Below are 16,021 nucleotides of genomic sequence, written 5' to 3'. Positions count from 1 at the left end.
TGTCTTACACAAAGCTCCCATCTACTTCTTACTTGACACAAGCAGTTGGATATACTGGTCAGGAGTTCAGAGAAGGGGTCCAGGCTTGGAGAGAAATCTAAGCATCATCAGCATGGAGGTGATATGTGTGAATCCAGGAGACTAGTTGAGATCACCAAGGGAGTGACAGAGAAGAGATGAAAACAAGGACTGAACACTCTGACATAAGAGGTGGGGAGATAAGGGAGAATAAGCAAAGAGAAGGAACAGCCAGTGAGGTGGGCGGAAAACCAGGAGAGCTAGAGGGCATGATTAACTGGTGTCAAAGCTGCAAGGTAAGGACTGAGACTTTACCAATGGATCTAGCAACATGCAAGACAGGCCAAATGCATATGCTGTTGGACCTAAGCTTAACTTTGCAAATAAGTCATAGTTCCTTCCCAGAAGGAGAATATAATTTTACAAAAAGGGATCATTTAAGATTTATTGAAATAAATCTGAGAAAGATGTGAAGATAGTACTGTAGGAATCCAGCAGAAGGAAACAGTGCTTCTGGCTTTTGTGGGGAGGATTGGGTCAGATTCATTCATATCTTCATTCATTTGTGTATTCATTCATTTGACAAAAACTTATTGGGTGCCAGGGGTTGTGGGGAGGAGGGAAGAGAGAGTTATTATGTAGTGAGTATAGAGTTTCATTTTTGCAGATGAAAAGAGTTCTGGAGATGGATGGCGGTAATGGTTGAACAACAATATGAATGTACTTAATACCATTGAACTGTACACTTAAGAATGGTTAAGACTGTAAATTTTATGTGACATGTATTTTCTCACAATTAAAAATAGAGAGAGATTAAAACAAAGCACTTTTTGGGGCCCCATCATGAACTTGGTCTGGGATATGACGTTTGAAATGGATGCGCCATCCCAGTAGATGGAGGTAATGTGGAAAAGAGTGGAGGAAGATGTCCAGCTGAGAGGGGTTTGGGAACTATCAGTCCTGTTTTTCTGTACGGTAGGGTCTATCGGGGAAACTATGCAAGCTGAGACTGCAGCCGGGCCAGTTGGTGCAGGCCCAGCATCCTGGGTCTGTGGAGTTGGGCCTGCCTTCTTAGATTCTGGGAGCCTCTGATGGTTTCTGCCCAGAGTGTCATTACAAAGGTGTGTATTTAGATTAATTTCATTAGTCCTTCCTGTTAAACCGTTGCCTATTAAAAGCAGTGGGGTTGAGGCATTCAGTTTTATGGTGAAAATTCTGGCCTAGGAGAATTTTAGATATCCAAGCATGTGTTAATGAATTGAGTAGGTTATTTTTCCATCCATTTTACAAGTATTTATTGAGGACCATCTAAGTGCCCGTAGTGTTCTAGGCAGTTGGGGGTATGGGATGGGGTGAATTTAACAGGTCTCTTCTCTTGAAAAGCCTACAGTCTAGAGAAACCCCCTCTCCTTCCTAAACAAGAAGTTATGCCACAATGTGCCATGTGTTACCATAGCCATGCCACCACAGTTCCATGGGTGCTGAGAGGAGGGGGTGCTGGCCTGCCTGAAACACTGGGGAGGCTTACAGGGAAAAACTGTCCAATGGATTTAAAGGACAAGCAGGAATTTTCTAGGCAAAGAAGCAGAAATGGGCATCCCGGGAGTATGGTAAATCAAAACTTATTGGGTGCTATGAATTTAAAGCTAAACTTATTTCATTGGCTTTTAGGTGGTGCTGGCTAGAGTGTATACGTTTGGACCCAAGCTTAACTTTTCCAATGTGGAATCCTGGGCCTTCATTGGTAAGTTTGTTTGATGCCTTCTTACCAAATTATGCTATTGAGGATTGGTATTTGGAATGAAAGGCAAGGTAGTTATCATTGGCAAGTTCTCTGTGGAGGTTACCAGCCCTGGACCTGGAGAAGCCTGTAGCACAGGCTGAAGGGGTACACAGGAAAAGTGAAATCTCACTGTAGGTTTCTGTGGTAGATGCAGAGAGGGAGGCCAGAGGAGGGGGGAACCAAGGGGTGCGGGGGATGGATGCAGCTGGCCTTTTGGAGAGGTGGAGCTTTGGCTCTGTTTTGAAGGGCAAGCTAGATTGAAAAAAGTCCAGGGAGGAGTGAAAGAAGATTTTCGGGACTTGAGAACATAGAGGTGAGGTGTAAAAAAGTGGGCTTAGCAGCAGTCCCATAGGAGCAAAATCTTCGTCGAAAGGAGTCATGGGCAAGAACTGTGGTGGGATCTGCTGGCGTCTGATGATTCTAGTCCATCAGCAAACTTTTTCTGTAGAGGACCAGATGCTAAATATTTTTGGCTTCGTAGGCCATGTGGTCTCTGTCACAGCTACTCCACTCTGCTGTGGTAACATGCAAGCAGCCATAGATAATATGGAAATGAATGGGTGTGGCAGTGTTCCAGTAAAACTTTATTTACAGAAGCAGGTGGTGGGCTGGATTTGGCCTGCGGGATGTAGTTTGCCAATTCCTTTTCTAGACCCTAAATGCCCGGCTAAGGCACACAGACTTTGTCCTGAAGGCAGTGGGAAGCCATTGAAGTTATTTTGGGCAAAGAAGTGAAGTGGCAGAAGAGATGTTTACATTTTAGGAACATTCATCTGATAGCTGGACAAGAGGCATGGGCCCCTTTTGGAAGGCAGCAGCAGTCATCCAGGCATGAGGTCTTGCGGTGAACAGTTGTGAAAATGGAAGCAAAGAATCAATGGAGGAGATAATGCAAAGGGAGAACCAATATCGTTTTCAGTCTTCCTAGACTTTAGAGGCAGGAGTCAAAGAGGATGAAAGTTTAAGCTTGCTTGTTTACAGTGGTATTGTGGACAGAAATGTAGATGTTGGGGGTGGAAAGGAGTAGCTGATGCATCTGGTTTTAGATATGTTGAATTCAAGATAACAGTGGTTCATCCATAAGAAATGTCCAGCAGAGAATTGGAAATGCAGGGCTGAGGCCTGGCCTGAGAAGATTAAGTCTAGAGGTGTAGAATGGAAGCCATAGGATTAAACACGGTCTCCCCAAGATGAGCAGTGGGCTGAGCTGTGGGGAGTATGCATAACTGTGGGATGGGAAGAAGATGGAAGAGACTCAGAGGCCATGGAGGAGAGTCCCAGGAAGGGAAGAAAATGGGGCAGCAAAGACCAGGGAGAAGGGACCTGAAGGGAGGCTGCTGAATTTGTGACAAGGTCTTTGCAGATGGCCTTGAGAAATGTAATGTCACAAGAGGAGAAGGGAAGAGGAAGCCAGGTTACATGGAGTTGGACATAAATGAAGGATAAAGAATTGAGATGTTACAAAAATAGACCACTCATAGAAGGTTTGGGTAGTAAAAGCAGGGAGACACATAAGATTTAGATACTTGCTTGTCAGAATAACCTTTGCTTTAGCTTTGAGGCAGGCAAAGCATGCTGTGACCAGTTCTCATTTCCTTCTTTGGAGCCAAGCTGTGTTTGGGAGTTTGTGTGTACCTTGGGCTTGTGATTGTGTTCTTATGCTCCCTTTTGAGGTGTGGTGTTCATAACTCTGCCACAACTTGCACCACAGAATCCAGCCCATGTTTGGACCCTTGCCATGAGACAAGATGTGATCTGTTGGGGAAGTAGTTGCATTTGTATAAATCGGAGGAGAAAATAGAGTGGACCAAAAATTGAAATAAACCTTCTTACTACAGAGTCTATCCAAGTATGGGGACTTGAGGATAATTCCTCCAGTCATGATTTAATTACGTATCAATTTGTGCTCTGAGTATTTTGAGTGTACCTTCTTTGGTTTGAATTCTAAGTAGGTTTTGACTTGGTTTGTGTGAATATAGCAGTTAGAGAGCTGGTAACAAAAGCAACAGGTGTAACTAGTTTAGAGCCATGATTTATTGAACATTCATTATGTACTAAGTCCAGTGCTAAGTGCTATTGTGTATCATCCCATTTCATCTTTGCAATGACCTATGTGGGGGGAATTATTAATAGTATTCTTATTTCAGCCAGAAATAAGTCATAGATGAGTAACTATGCAAGGTTACAAGGGATTTAACCCGGGTCTGTATAATCCCTGGCTTAGGCTGCTTCCTACTTTCTCTTGCCTGTGTCTGGAATTTTTCCTCCTACTAATGTAGAAGGACTAGAGATAGATCCAGTCCCTCAGGTTAAATGTTCAGAGGCTGTAGTGGGTGTTTCCACTTCTTAGGAGTCTATTGAAAGGGCAGAAGAAGTGTGGGACGTCTGGAAGAGACTTAGGCCAAACCTCAAACACTTACTTTAACTGTTTCCCCAGATAAAATTTAGTTGAAGGCAGCAGCCTTGGGCTTGGAAAGAAAATAGTGCTAGAAGGCATGAGAGTCAGATTCCAGTCCTAGCATTATGACAATTATAATGTCATTTTTGTTTAAACTCTTGGCATTTCTCTCCAATTACCTCCAGCTTTGAGCTCCAAAGGCAGGCTCCTATTTTGTCTTGTTTTTTACTGTATCCCCAGCATCGTAGCACAGAATCTGGCATGTAGTATGTTATGTACTCACTAATTTTTTATTGCTTCGAATGCACCAGAGGACATGGTACAAGGCGCTTAGCGTCTCAGGCACTGCTTTTGGCATCATGGTTATAGAGGTGAAACAGGACAAGGTCTCACATGTGTGAGATGTAGAATGTGACATCAGGTATGATCATGCTCTGAAATAAAAGACAGTGAGACCAGGGTGGAGAGGGAAAGGCCTGTCCAAGAAGTGAGACAGTGAGCTTGTTGGGGGTAAAATCCATACAATTCCTCTTGGGGTGACTACAGATTGTCAGCTGCGCTGTCAGCACCTTGTTTTAATTATTTTGCTTGGCTGCCATTGCCAATGCCCAGCTGAGACTGCTCCCTGCAGCGAGAACTCCCACCTCAGGCCTCGCTTTCTTCAGCTCTGCTGAGCGTGCCTCTCCTGGGTCGGCTCCTGGTTCTCCTCCAGGTTCTCCTCCAGCTGCTCAGATCCCAGCCTCCACAGCCTGCTCTGCTGGTTCTCTGTTCTTTGTCCTTAGCTTCTGGTTTGGCTTGGTCCCTTTCACGTCATCCTTGACGTCCTCCCTGGGTGAGCTCATCCACCACTCACCTCTGTCTCGAAGACACCCGGATCTCCATATCCGGCCTGAACCTCCTCCCAGTCCACACTCCTAGTGGTCTGCCCCGAGGGCACCTCAACCTGTCTGTCCCCTCCCGAGTGCCACATGCGTCTTTATCCCTGTGCTGCCTGCTTGGTCCACGCCCCTCAGTTGCTTCTGCTTCATGAGTCGTCCTGGCCTTGTCTTTTCCCTCATATTCCTTTGGTTACCACATCCTGAAGAGCTCATCTTCTAATTTGTCAACTCAGTTTTTCTCCGTCTCTCCACTCCTGTGTTTAGGATTCATCCTTTTGTTCTATGACAGCCTCTTAATTTGTCATCCTGTGTTCATCTTTTTCCTCCCTCACTCCACTGCCCACATTCCTATCAACATGATCTTTCTAACACATATCTGATCAGAGCTCTCTTCCGCTTAAAACTCTCCAAGAGCTCCTCATTGCTTAGAAAATAAAAGCTAACCCCCTTACGCAGGGCCTGCAGTCTTCTCATCATCTGGCCTTTGGCCTCCTGCAGCTTTTGCTCCCCCACCCCCACCCCGCTTTGGGTTTTCCTTTTTCCCTAACTCACATTTCTAACCTCAGCCTAGCTACCAACAGCCATCACCTCCTAGTGCCTTTGCAGTGCTGGGCCCTCTCCTGGGAATGGCGTGGTCCCTGTTCACCCTCTAGGGAACTCAACTCCAGTTTCCCCCAAATCTTCAAGACACCATCCTACCCTACCCAGCACCTCTCCATGACCTGGAAATGACCTTCCTCCTGGCTCCCAGAACACCCTCATGTCTCTGCAAAGCACTTATCGGTGTTACTGTTGATTTACTTATCTGTTATGCTCAGCAACCTGAGCTCCTTAAGGGTGGAGACCACACACACACACACACACACACACACACACACACACACACACACACTGTCTCTCTCTCTCTCTCTCTCTCTCTCTCTGTTCCAAGTGCCAGCATAGTTTACCTGGCTCAGGAAGTTTTTGTTGTAAGAGTGAGGACTGGTCTGTTTGTGCAGCCAAGCAACAGATTTATAATGTGATAAAATGTACCTGAAATGGGAGGTTCATTGGCCATTGGGGTTTATTGGGGTGCTCTTCTTGTCAACTTTGAGTGCAGGACAGGTTGTGTTAGGCTTGAGTTTGTGACTGCCTGTTGTGTCTCCCAGCATGCTGAGACCTCAGGAATGTCTCTTCTCTATATTCTTTGCCCCTGACTTTTTATTTTTTTAGCTCTTGTTGTTGATGGACCGATAATAGCAATTCAAAATGAAAAATAATCCATCAAGGAATTCTCAGGAATGAGGTCCACCCACCTTGGTCCTGGATGAATCCCAAATTTCCTAAATTAGCCAGGATATCTATTCTTGCCAACTACTGTCTGACAGGCTTTTTCCCCGTTAATCCAGCTGAGAATGCTTTTCTTGAAGGGTAAGGATACCTAGTGGCCCTTCATGGGGGTGCCTGAGGGCCTCTTTGTCTTCATTTTAAACCTTGTAAAGTCCCCAGTGAATACTGAGGAGTCTAACAAATAGGAAGAAGCTCTGACCCCAGGGGTCCCAAGTCAGCATCTGTACTTTGCATGGGAGCTAGGACAATGCACCTAGCCAGTAGCATATAAACTCTCATGTTTTCATTCAGGGCCTTAAGCTTGATGCTTGTTGTGTCTTCTTCACTTCCTATCTCTGCCAGAGACCTAAGAAGTTGTGCCAAGAGTGCAGCTTTTATTTGGGACCTCACAGTAATCTAGGAAAGCTTTTCAGAAGAGAGCCATTCTCAGCACCAAGGTGTCCTGCAGACCAGGGCACTCCAGCAGGTTCTTGGAACTGCTTTCCTTGGCTGGAAATGCTTGTGATGCTGCCTCCCCTTGTAGGGACTTTCCGTACGCTGTTCCCTCAGCCTGGAATGCATTTTTCTCCTGGTTTGCCTAGCTCATGCCTGCTCACCCTTTGGAACTCAGCTGATTGGCCTGCCTCCTCCTCAGAAGCCTCCCCAACCTCCCTGATAAGAAGGCTAGGTCTTGTCCTCACCATTCCCATGCCAGCATCTAGCGCTTATGGACTGCTCACCTTGTGTCAAGTACGGTTAGAATGCTTCATGGATAGCTACTTTGTATTAGGGGCTTGGTAGATGTTGGCTGAGGTAAGTGTCATCATTGTCCCAAAGACACTGTGTGAGGAAACTGAGGCCTCGACCCATTGAGTAGGTGACAGAGCAGGAGTTTATCCCAGATGCTGGACTGTGGGTTTACGCTCTGACCCTTTCTTCTATACGCCACCGTTCCCTCTGCTCCAAGTCCTTGCAGTCTGTCCTTTTTCAGCACTTGTCACGAAGGTCATGACCTCTGTTTGTGTGGTTATTTGATTAATGAATGTTTATTCCCTCATTGGGCAGCCCTTTTGAGCCCCAGGATGGCAGGAGTACCCAGGACTCTAGGCAGGTGCTCAGCCTGGAGTTGACTGAGAGCATGTGGGACTGCCCACTTGCCCACAGCTGCTTCTTGCCTTTTGCATCACAGGAGGGTGGGCTAGGACCATAAAAGAGCCAGCCCAGGCCTCCCCCTTTCTGGAGCTCACTGAGTGCGTGCATGGGGTTTGGCCCTCACCCACACTTCCATGGTTCTGCATCAGAACCAGCTGTGCTGAGGAAACATCTGTGCCTTGTTAAGGTTTGTTCCTTCTGCCCACTCCCTTAGCCCTTTTCTCTACCTTACAACCCCTTTGTTGTCCTTCTTCAAGGAAAGGGGCCCCCTTTGTCTCTCAGGGCAGAGCCAGCTGCCCTTCTCCTGGTCCTCTTGATCTGCATACACTCTGAGGATGACTGCCCATGGCAGGTCATGATGGTCCATGTGCTCTGGACTTTGGTTTCTGTGGCAGAGCAGTACTTTGTACAGTCAGGGCTCACGGCCCTACAGAAGGCTGAGGGAGAGCCTGAGGTCATTACCTTAAGAGAAGCTGCTTCATGGTGCAGTTGGTATATGTGCATGTATGTGTGGATGTGTGCTTTTCTCATGCATGAGGTTTTTATTTGTGTTATTTATCCCCCTGCTATATCTCCCTCTCTCAGGGGTCTGACATGGAGCTTTGAATAGTAGATATATCATAGCTCTTGGCTAAATACATGTTTTCTCCCCCGCTGATCTGAAGGCACCTCCCTTTTCCCCTACCCCTCACTTTGGTACCTCGGTGACTTCACAGGGTTGTTATGACTTCCCAGACCTCATTGAGATTGCAGTGATGTGAAAACCCTACCTAGATTCCAGCCAGCTGGGCAGGGGCCTTGGCAGCAGGGGAAGCCCAGTTCCTAGGGCAACTCACCAGGCCTCCAGGGCTCTCTAGGGCCAGGCTGGCTGAGCTTCAACTGACTCATACTGTTTTTGACTGGGAAAAATAAAAATTTTAAAATGGCTTCTGACCAAATGGGGAAAGTGGATGTGGGAGGAGGAGAAGGGAGACGTTAGCCACACCCTAGGTACATTTGCCAGCAGCAAACTGAGATGGGCTTAAAGTGCGGCTGGCCTCTAAGACGCCTCCTTCAAAGGGCATTCAGCACACTGGTCTCAGGCTTTGGAGGCCCACTTGCTTCAGAACGTCAGCTCCATGTCTGTCTAGCTTTGTGACTTAAGACAAACCCACCAAGCTCCCTTAGCCTCCATTTTCTCATCTGTAAAATGGGATTGTAATCATTAGAATAACCTTTATAAGGTTCTTGTGAGAGTGGAATGAAGACGTGCTTAGCACCGTGACTGGCATGTAGAAAGCACCAAATATTTATTATCTGTTAGCATTGTTGTTTGTCAAAGTATTATTGTTAATAATAACTATAAGAAGACTTTAAAACAGATATAAAGTCTAAAATGCAGGCTGTGATGAAAGGGAGATGGTATATAAGAAAAGTGCTTTTTGAATTACACATTATGTCCAGATATTATTATTAGCACAAGTATGTCTATTATTGTTTTGTCTTTGAAAAAAATGCTGGAGCACAATTTTATGATGTTGAGTCTATGTCCTTTGTCATTTTGTTTTTTGTTTTGGAAAGAGGTTTGTCACATTGGCCTTTATTGGAATCTTGTCCAGTGGATGTATGACCCACACTGGTGACCCTGGGTGCCAAATGCTTGGACAGCACCGGCAAAGAAGAGCCATTATTTCAATGGTCACTATTGTTTAAAATGGTTATGGTAAACAATACCTGATAGGAAGTTCTTAGAGGTTCATTGACAGTAAATTGTGGGCAATGCACTGAGTTATTATTTACTCTAGACCTGAGAAATTCTCCGTCTCCAAATTTTGTGCCTTGTGTAGCTAAATAAATATAAACAATTTCCTTAGAATTTGATATAAACAGCTACCATTGTCTTCACAAGTATGTTAGAAATATTTTCTTAATAGCAACTACTTGACTGTTTTGTTTTTTATCTCCATTCCCTATCATTGCTTTGCCTCTTCCCATCTTTCTGAAATAAAAGTGAGCCAAATTAGCCATTTAAAAAACACGTAGATACTTTCAGGCAGAGGTTGAAAACTCTCTACCCCTTGGCTGCATCTGGCTTGCAGATGTGTTTTGTTCAGCACTCATAGTGTTTTAAGATGTTTAAATTAGTGGCCAACATCTAAAAATGGGTAGATTTTTGAATCAGAATCCAGATTTCCAGCTCTTCATAAAAAATCAAAGGTCTAGTGGGCCTGGGCCCGTCTTCCTTGTGGCGGCGCGGAAGAGTGGTGGTCCCTCCGCTGGGAGCTTGTTTCTCCAGCCTGCCCCTGGCTGGCCCAGCCTCCCTATACCTTTCCATGGCCTGCTTGGCCCATGTAGGAATTGAGTTTGTAGTCTCTGCTTAATATAACTAATAGCCCTTAGATACTGTGTATCAATTTAGAATTATTTCCACTAGCAACTGTGACCATAGGTAGGAAGGATATTTTATTTGCTAAGTTGTCATTCTTATGAGAGCCCAAATGGCTATAATAGTATTTTAGGCTCTTTTCGATTTAATAGAATTACCTTCTCTCCTATCTGTGGGATTTCCTCATTCACAATTTTTAAAAAGTGTTCAGCAAGGCTTATATATCAACATAAAATTTTAAATAATGCAGGATATAAATTTCGATAGCTACTATTGAAGGGGGGTTGCAAACAAGTGAACTGCTTTAATTCAACAATTTATGGTGTTGTAAATTTGAAAAATAAAAGACACTTAGTTGGTTTTTTTTTTTTTTTTTTTTTTCCAGAATTAAATAATTAAATAGTTGACCTTTGGCAGAGTCTTTGTTGAAATAGGCAAGGGGTTTGAGCTTCTCAGAACGTGAGACCATTGCCTTCTGGAGTCTTTCCTCAGATGAGTCCGTGCCTCCTTCTAGCTAGTGCATGCTCAGCACTGTGGCCACATCCAGAGGGTGGAGAGGAGACTTAGCTTCCAAAAGTGGTCACTCTAGTTGGAGGGTCGGGGGGGGGGGGGGCCTTGCAAATACCAAAGTTTTTTAAAATTATTATTTTATGAGCTTTTAAAAACTTTTTTGTTTTTGTCATCACAAAAGTAATAAACACTTGTGATAAATTCAGACAACACTGAAGTGCTTTAGCATAAGCAACAAAATCTTCTGTGACCTCCCCCAACCTTTTCCAACCATTCCCCAGACATAAGCACTTTTGAGAGTTTGCTTCTTATATTCCTGGACTTTTGCGTTTGCTTGTTTCTCTCCACCCCTACCCTTTGCCCTCAACCACAACGTAGATACTTTCCCTTTTGTTTTCTAAAGATAGACTCTCCCTGAGCATGGTGTTCTGCAACTTTCTTTTTACAGCTGTCAATTATTATGGTTATTTTTCTAAGTCCATATGTACAGATAAATGTACTTGTTACTTTTAAAAGTTGTACTCCATGTTATGGTTGTATGTTAAGTAAATTTCATTTTGTATTGGTAGACACTCAGGTTGTTTCTGATCTTTTGCCATTGCAGTCATTGCTGCTGTGGAAATTTTTGTGCACACCTATGAACTTTTGCATGAGATTTTCTTTGGTATAGATACATAGAAGTAGGACTTTTGGTTTAAATGGTTTGCTATTTAAAATTTGAATCCATATTGCCAAATTACCCTCCAAAAAGGCTGTACCAATTCGTGCTCTTCCTAGGAGCATCCCATTATGGCTTTGCTAATCTAGTTTTTGCTTAAACATGTGTAAGAAAGTAAATCTTAAAAGCCTCACAAATAATGCCATCAAAATTACATGTTTATCTTAGAAAAGCATTCAGAATAATGTTTGTAGATTTAATTATATGATTTTTATATCTTGACTTTGATGATGGTTATCATCCTGCAAGGTGACAAAAAGTTCCCTAAATACTGTACACAATTATTAAATAATTATTAAGGATATCAGTTGTGCCAGGTAGCCTTTGGAAGAATTACAGCCAAATCACAGCTTCCTTTTCCACAGCTCTGCCAGGCTGGCTTGTCTTTCCCACCGAGGGCTGAGCCACTAATACTGAGGCTGGGTCAGCATTCGAAGGGGCCCTGCCAGGGAGTGCCAGGCCTTGGGCCCCAGAGACCTGGGGAGTGGGAGATGGGAAGTGACTGCTGTGAGGCTGAGACAAAGTTTTTGCCTGCAACACCCCATGGCTATTTCCTTTACTGAGCTAGATGAGGAAAGGAAAGGGAAGTGATGGTCCCAGACTTCTGGTGGCCACTTTTGTTCATAGATTTCTCACAGGAGTGCTAACATTTAGGCTCATGTTCACGAAGGTTTGAAACCTTAGCATTTGGGAAGGATCTGCAGATTCTCAGCCAGGGGCCTTAACTGATCACAGGTATTTGTGAACTCTTGGTCCAGGCTGTATCTCAAGACTTCTTCTTAGAAAGGACAGGTCAGCTTACCACCTGCTAACTCCATGTGAAAATTTGAATTCTACCTTCTCTAGCTCTCCTCTCTGGCTCTGAGCTGGTGTCTGGCATTTGCAAATGGTTTACCCCTTATTGACTTCTTAGCACTAACCTCACTTTTATGAGTCTGAGTAGACTTGATACCCAGGCCATTTATCCTTTGAGGGTGCCCTCAGCTTCATCAGACCCATGCTGGGCAGTCTGGCATAGTGGAAAGAGGTACTTGGAGCACGACAGACCTGGCTTCAAATCCTGACATCATCACATTTACTAACAGTGTGACCCTTTGGCTGATGACCTGACCTCTTTGAGCATCAGTGTCTCCTTCTACAAAGTAGGGACAATAATTCTTTCCCAGGGGCATTTTGAAAGATATACGAATTAATATTTGTCAGGTGCCTCTCAGACATTGAGCACAAAATAAACAGTGTATAAATATGAGTCCTCTCTCATCTTCCTGCTGTAGAGAGAAAGTTCCTTGGGGATGCTCCAAGCTGGTGGCTACTGGCTGAGGATCTTGGAGTGAGAGGAAGGCTACCATGTAAACCCAGAGATGAATCATGCACAATGTGTATTCTCAGGAGCTTAGTATTTGATATGGGAGCCTAACAAGCAAATAGTGTGTCCAGTAATAGGAACTGATTAATAGAGGAAAGATTAAATAACCTTCTAGGTGGGTGGGGTGGAAAAGTAGGTGGGGTATTGAAGGTTCAACAGGAGTTCGACAGAGAAGATAGACCATAAATAATTAATATACAGCTGTATCCACTAGAGATAAAGTTACATCGTTTTTTACGTACATGTTGACTTCTTTTGGCCTTGCCAATACACTGATATATTCAAATTCAGCTCCTCTCTTTTTCCCTTCCCTTTTCCCTTCACCCTGCCTTTCCCCCAGCCCTGCCTTGAAATACTCAGCCACTGAAAATTTCTTAAAGAATTTCTTTATACTTTAGTAAGTCCTCAGAGGATACCAATTCACCCTACTGAGATTTACAAGAACTTTGGTGTAGCTGGGGTTTTTTTTGCATTCCTTTTTCTACAGTAGATATAAGTTCTTTTGGGTTGCCCAGCAATGAACAAACTACCAACCATTTGATGTTTACTGCGCGACTCCTGTATACCAGGCACATGTGCCATTTCACTTAGTCCCCAGAATGTCAGAGCAGTTTTGTGAAATGGGCTGCCCGTTGTTTCTTATGGATGAGGAAACTGAGGCTTAGGTAGGTTAACATACTGAATATTATATATGTAGTGAGTGGGAAAGCCACAGTTCACCTCCAGGGTCTTTTTCTCCCTGTTTGCTGCCTTGCTTGGGGTCCTGCTTATAGTAGGTGGACAGCAGATGTTTGTCTGAACATATGAGAACACTGCCTGCCACGTGCCGGTCAGTTTGATTTGTGCTGCTGGTTTTGTAACCCACATGGGGCAATGACAGCTGCTCAGTTACTTTCCTACCTATTAGTGGGGCCCCAGGGTCACACATCAGCCATAATTGTCAAAAAACACAATTTCCCTTTCCTCTCAACTTTTATTTCTAAGGTACTTGTAAGCAGATAGATTAGATTGTTAACTTTTTATTTTTTGCTTCATCTCTGCCCTTTAAAGACTATGTGAGAGAATACACAGTGCCCTGAGAGCCTGGCCTAGGAATCGGAAACTTAGATTCCAGCTTCGGTTCTGCTGGTAACTCCTCAGCCATTATGGGTAAATAATATTCCCTCTCCAGAACTACTAGATTATGTCCTTGGTAAAGTCTGGGGTTCGGGTGGTCCTAGGGACTCTGCCTACTGCATGAACCCGTTATCACCATGTGAGGCTGGAAGGATCTCAGCGTTGGTGTTGGGCAGGCCTGAGTGAGCATCCTGGCTCCTGTACTTCCCAGCTCTGTGACCTCGGGCTAATCACCTGACTCCCTGAGGCTTGTACTTGTGTGCGAAGGAGGGCTAAGAGGACCTGCTTCCCAGGATCACTGTCCAGATTGAATGAGAAGGAATGTTGGCTTCCTTCCTTCTGTCTCCAACTCCTGAGTGCACTGGTTTTAGACTAACTGGGTGTTTCTGCAGTTGAAACCAAGACACCTTCATTAGGTACAATGTTCATTATACCTCGCAACACCCTGAGATACTCAACTCTTAGATTTCTTGAAGCTCTTTTTTGTTAAGAAACTCCTCAAAGGAAGATACTCTTTTACCCCATTGAGCTTTATTAGTGCTTCAATGACAGCACCTTGTTTTTTCACTTTTTTCCTCCTTGCAGACAGAAGCTGCAGTGTGAATCAGTTTGCATTTATATAATTTCTTTTGCATTTCTTTGCAAAGAGGAAAACTCCATTCATTTAGCAAATGTCCGTCACGCCCAGGCCTTATGTTATGTGAAGGGATTCAGAGAGAAATAGAGTCACTGACCTCAAGAAGCTCACGGGGAGGAAAGGTGTGACTATATAAAGTGACACATGGGTTTGTCCTGTCACCAAGGTATGCAGTAGATGCTGTGGGAGAAGAGAGGATGACACTGGTTCTCTCTTGGAGGACCTCATAGAGAAGAGGTGACTTGTGAGCAAGTCTTTTTTTTTTTTTTTTTGGAGAGAGGGTCTTGCTCTGTCACCCAGGCTGGAGTGCAGTGGCATGATCCTAGCTCACTGTAACTTTGAAATCTTGGGCTTCAAGGGATCTTCCTGCTTCAGCCTCCCAAGTAGCTAGAACTACAGGTATGTGCCACTTGCCTGCCTGATTTTTTTTTAAATTTTTTGTAGAGACAGGGTCTAGCCATGTTGCCCAGGCTGATCTTGAACTCCTGGCCTCAAGCAATCCTCCCATCTTGGCCTCCTAAAGTGCTGGGATTATAGACATGAGCCACTGCACCCAGCTGTTGTGAGCAAGTCTTAAAAGATGAGTAGGAAGGAGTCTGTCAGCTGTAGAAGTAGGAAGGGCCAGGCAGAAGGAGCACAGGGCAGAGGCTGGAGCCCTGGTAGGAGGTGACATACTGGGTGCATGTCTGGAGCTGGAGCCAAGAGGTGGAGGACCTAAGCGGCTACATCTTGGCAGTCACCCATATATTAGCAAGCCCCAAATCTTTGTTACCAGCCCAGATTGTCTTCCTGAGCCCCCAACTCCCATACCCACTGCCCATTCAGCAGCTAGCTGCATGTTGAAGTGTAGTGGTCTTCCCAGACCCAACATAACTAAACAGAAGTCTTGATTTGTTCCTACAAAAACAAATAAAAAACTAGCCTTGCCCCTCCTCAGTCCTTCCCCATGTTATGAGGTCCCATCATTTTTACCTGGCTACCTAGGCCTAAAATGTGGGCATCATCTTTGATTCTGCTTCCTCCTGTGTTCTTCCCATCATCTGTTTGCAATTCTTTTTTTGTTTGTTTTGCTGGTTTTAAAAATTATTTATTTATTTATTTGAGACTGAGTCTTGCTTTGTCATCCAGGCTGGAGTGCAATGGTATGATCTCGGCTCACTGCAACCTCCGCCTCCCGGGTTCGAGCAGTTCTCGTGCCTCAGCCTCCCGAGTAGCTGGGATTACAGTCGTGCGCTACTACTCCTGGCTAATTTTTGTATTTTCAGTAGAGATGGGGTATCACCATGTTGGCCAGGCTGGTCTCGAACTCCTGACCTCAAGTGATCCACCTGCCTTGGCCTCCCAAAGTGCTGGGATTATAGGCATGAGCCACTGCACCTGGCCAATTTATGTATGTTTAATTAACACACAATAATTGTACATATTTATGGGGTACATAGTGATGTTTCAATATATATAATCTATAGTAACCAGATCAGGATAATTAACATCTCTGTCATTTCAAACATTGCAATTCTTGACAGCTCTTACTGTATGTCCTGGAAGCCACCACTGCTCCTTATTATTATTAGTTTGTTTCTTTATCAACCAAACAGACCAGACCACTGCTCTCTACCCTCGTTCAAACCTCCGCTGTCTTTCAGCAGGTCTCTGTCAGTTTTCTAACACAGGCAAAGATATCTTTTAAAAAGCAAATATGTGTCATTTCCCTGCTCTAAACTCTCCAGCGGCTTCCTGGCATCTTTGGAATGGAATCTAAACATCTCGCCTTG

The 16,021-nt window shown here is 44.4% G+C and overlaps 1 protein-coding gene across 7 annotated transcripts in view; it reads left to right on the top strand.

Moving 5' to 3' along the window:
* BMAL1 (basic helix-loop-helix ARNT like 1) overlaps positions 1-16,021 on the top strand; it is a 110,691-nt gene that overhangs the window by 30,966 nt on the left and 63,704 nt on the right. For 6 of the 7 annotated variants that reach the window (XM_032166556.2, XM_058446978.1, XM_032166560.2 and 3 more), the window contains one exon: positions 1,690-1,762. The exons of the other annotated variant lie outside the window; for it this stretch is intronic. The gene's annotated coding sequence lies outside the window, so the exon portion shown is untranslated. Of the gene's footprint in view, positions 1-1,689; positions 1,763-16,021 lie in introns of those variants that run through there. 7 annotated transcript variants of the gene reach the window in all.

This window comes from Hylobates moloch, unplaced genomic scaffold, assembly GCF_009828535.3.
Source record: "Hylobates moloch isolate HMO894 unplaced genomic scaffold, HMol_V3 SCAFFOLD_11, whole genome shotgun sequence".
In the NCBI taxonomy this organism is placed as follows: domain Eukaryota; kingdom Metazoa; phylum Chordata; class Mammalia; order Primates; family Hylobatidae; genus Hylobates; species Hylobates moloch.
Note: the sequence above shows the minus strand (reverse complement) of the source record. Positions and strands in the feature narration are given on the sequence as shown.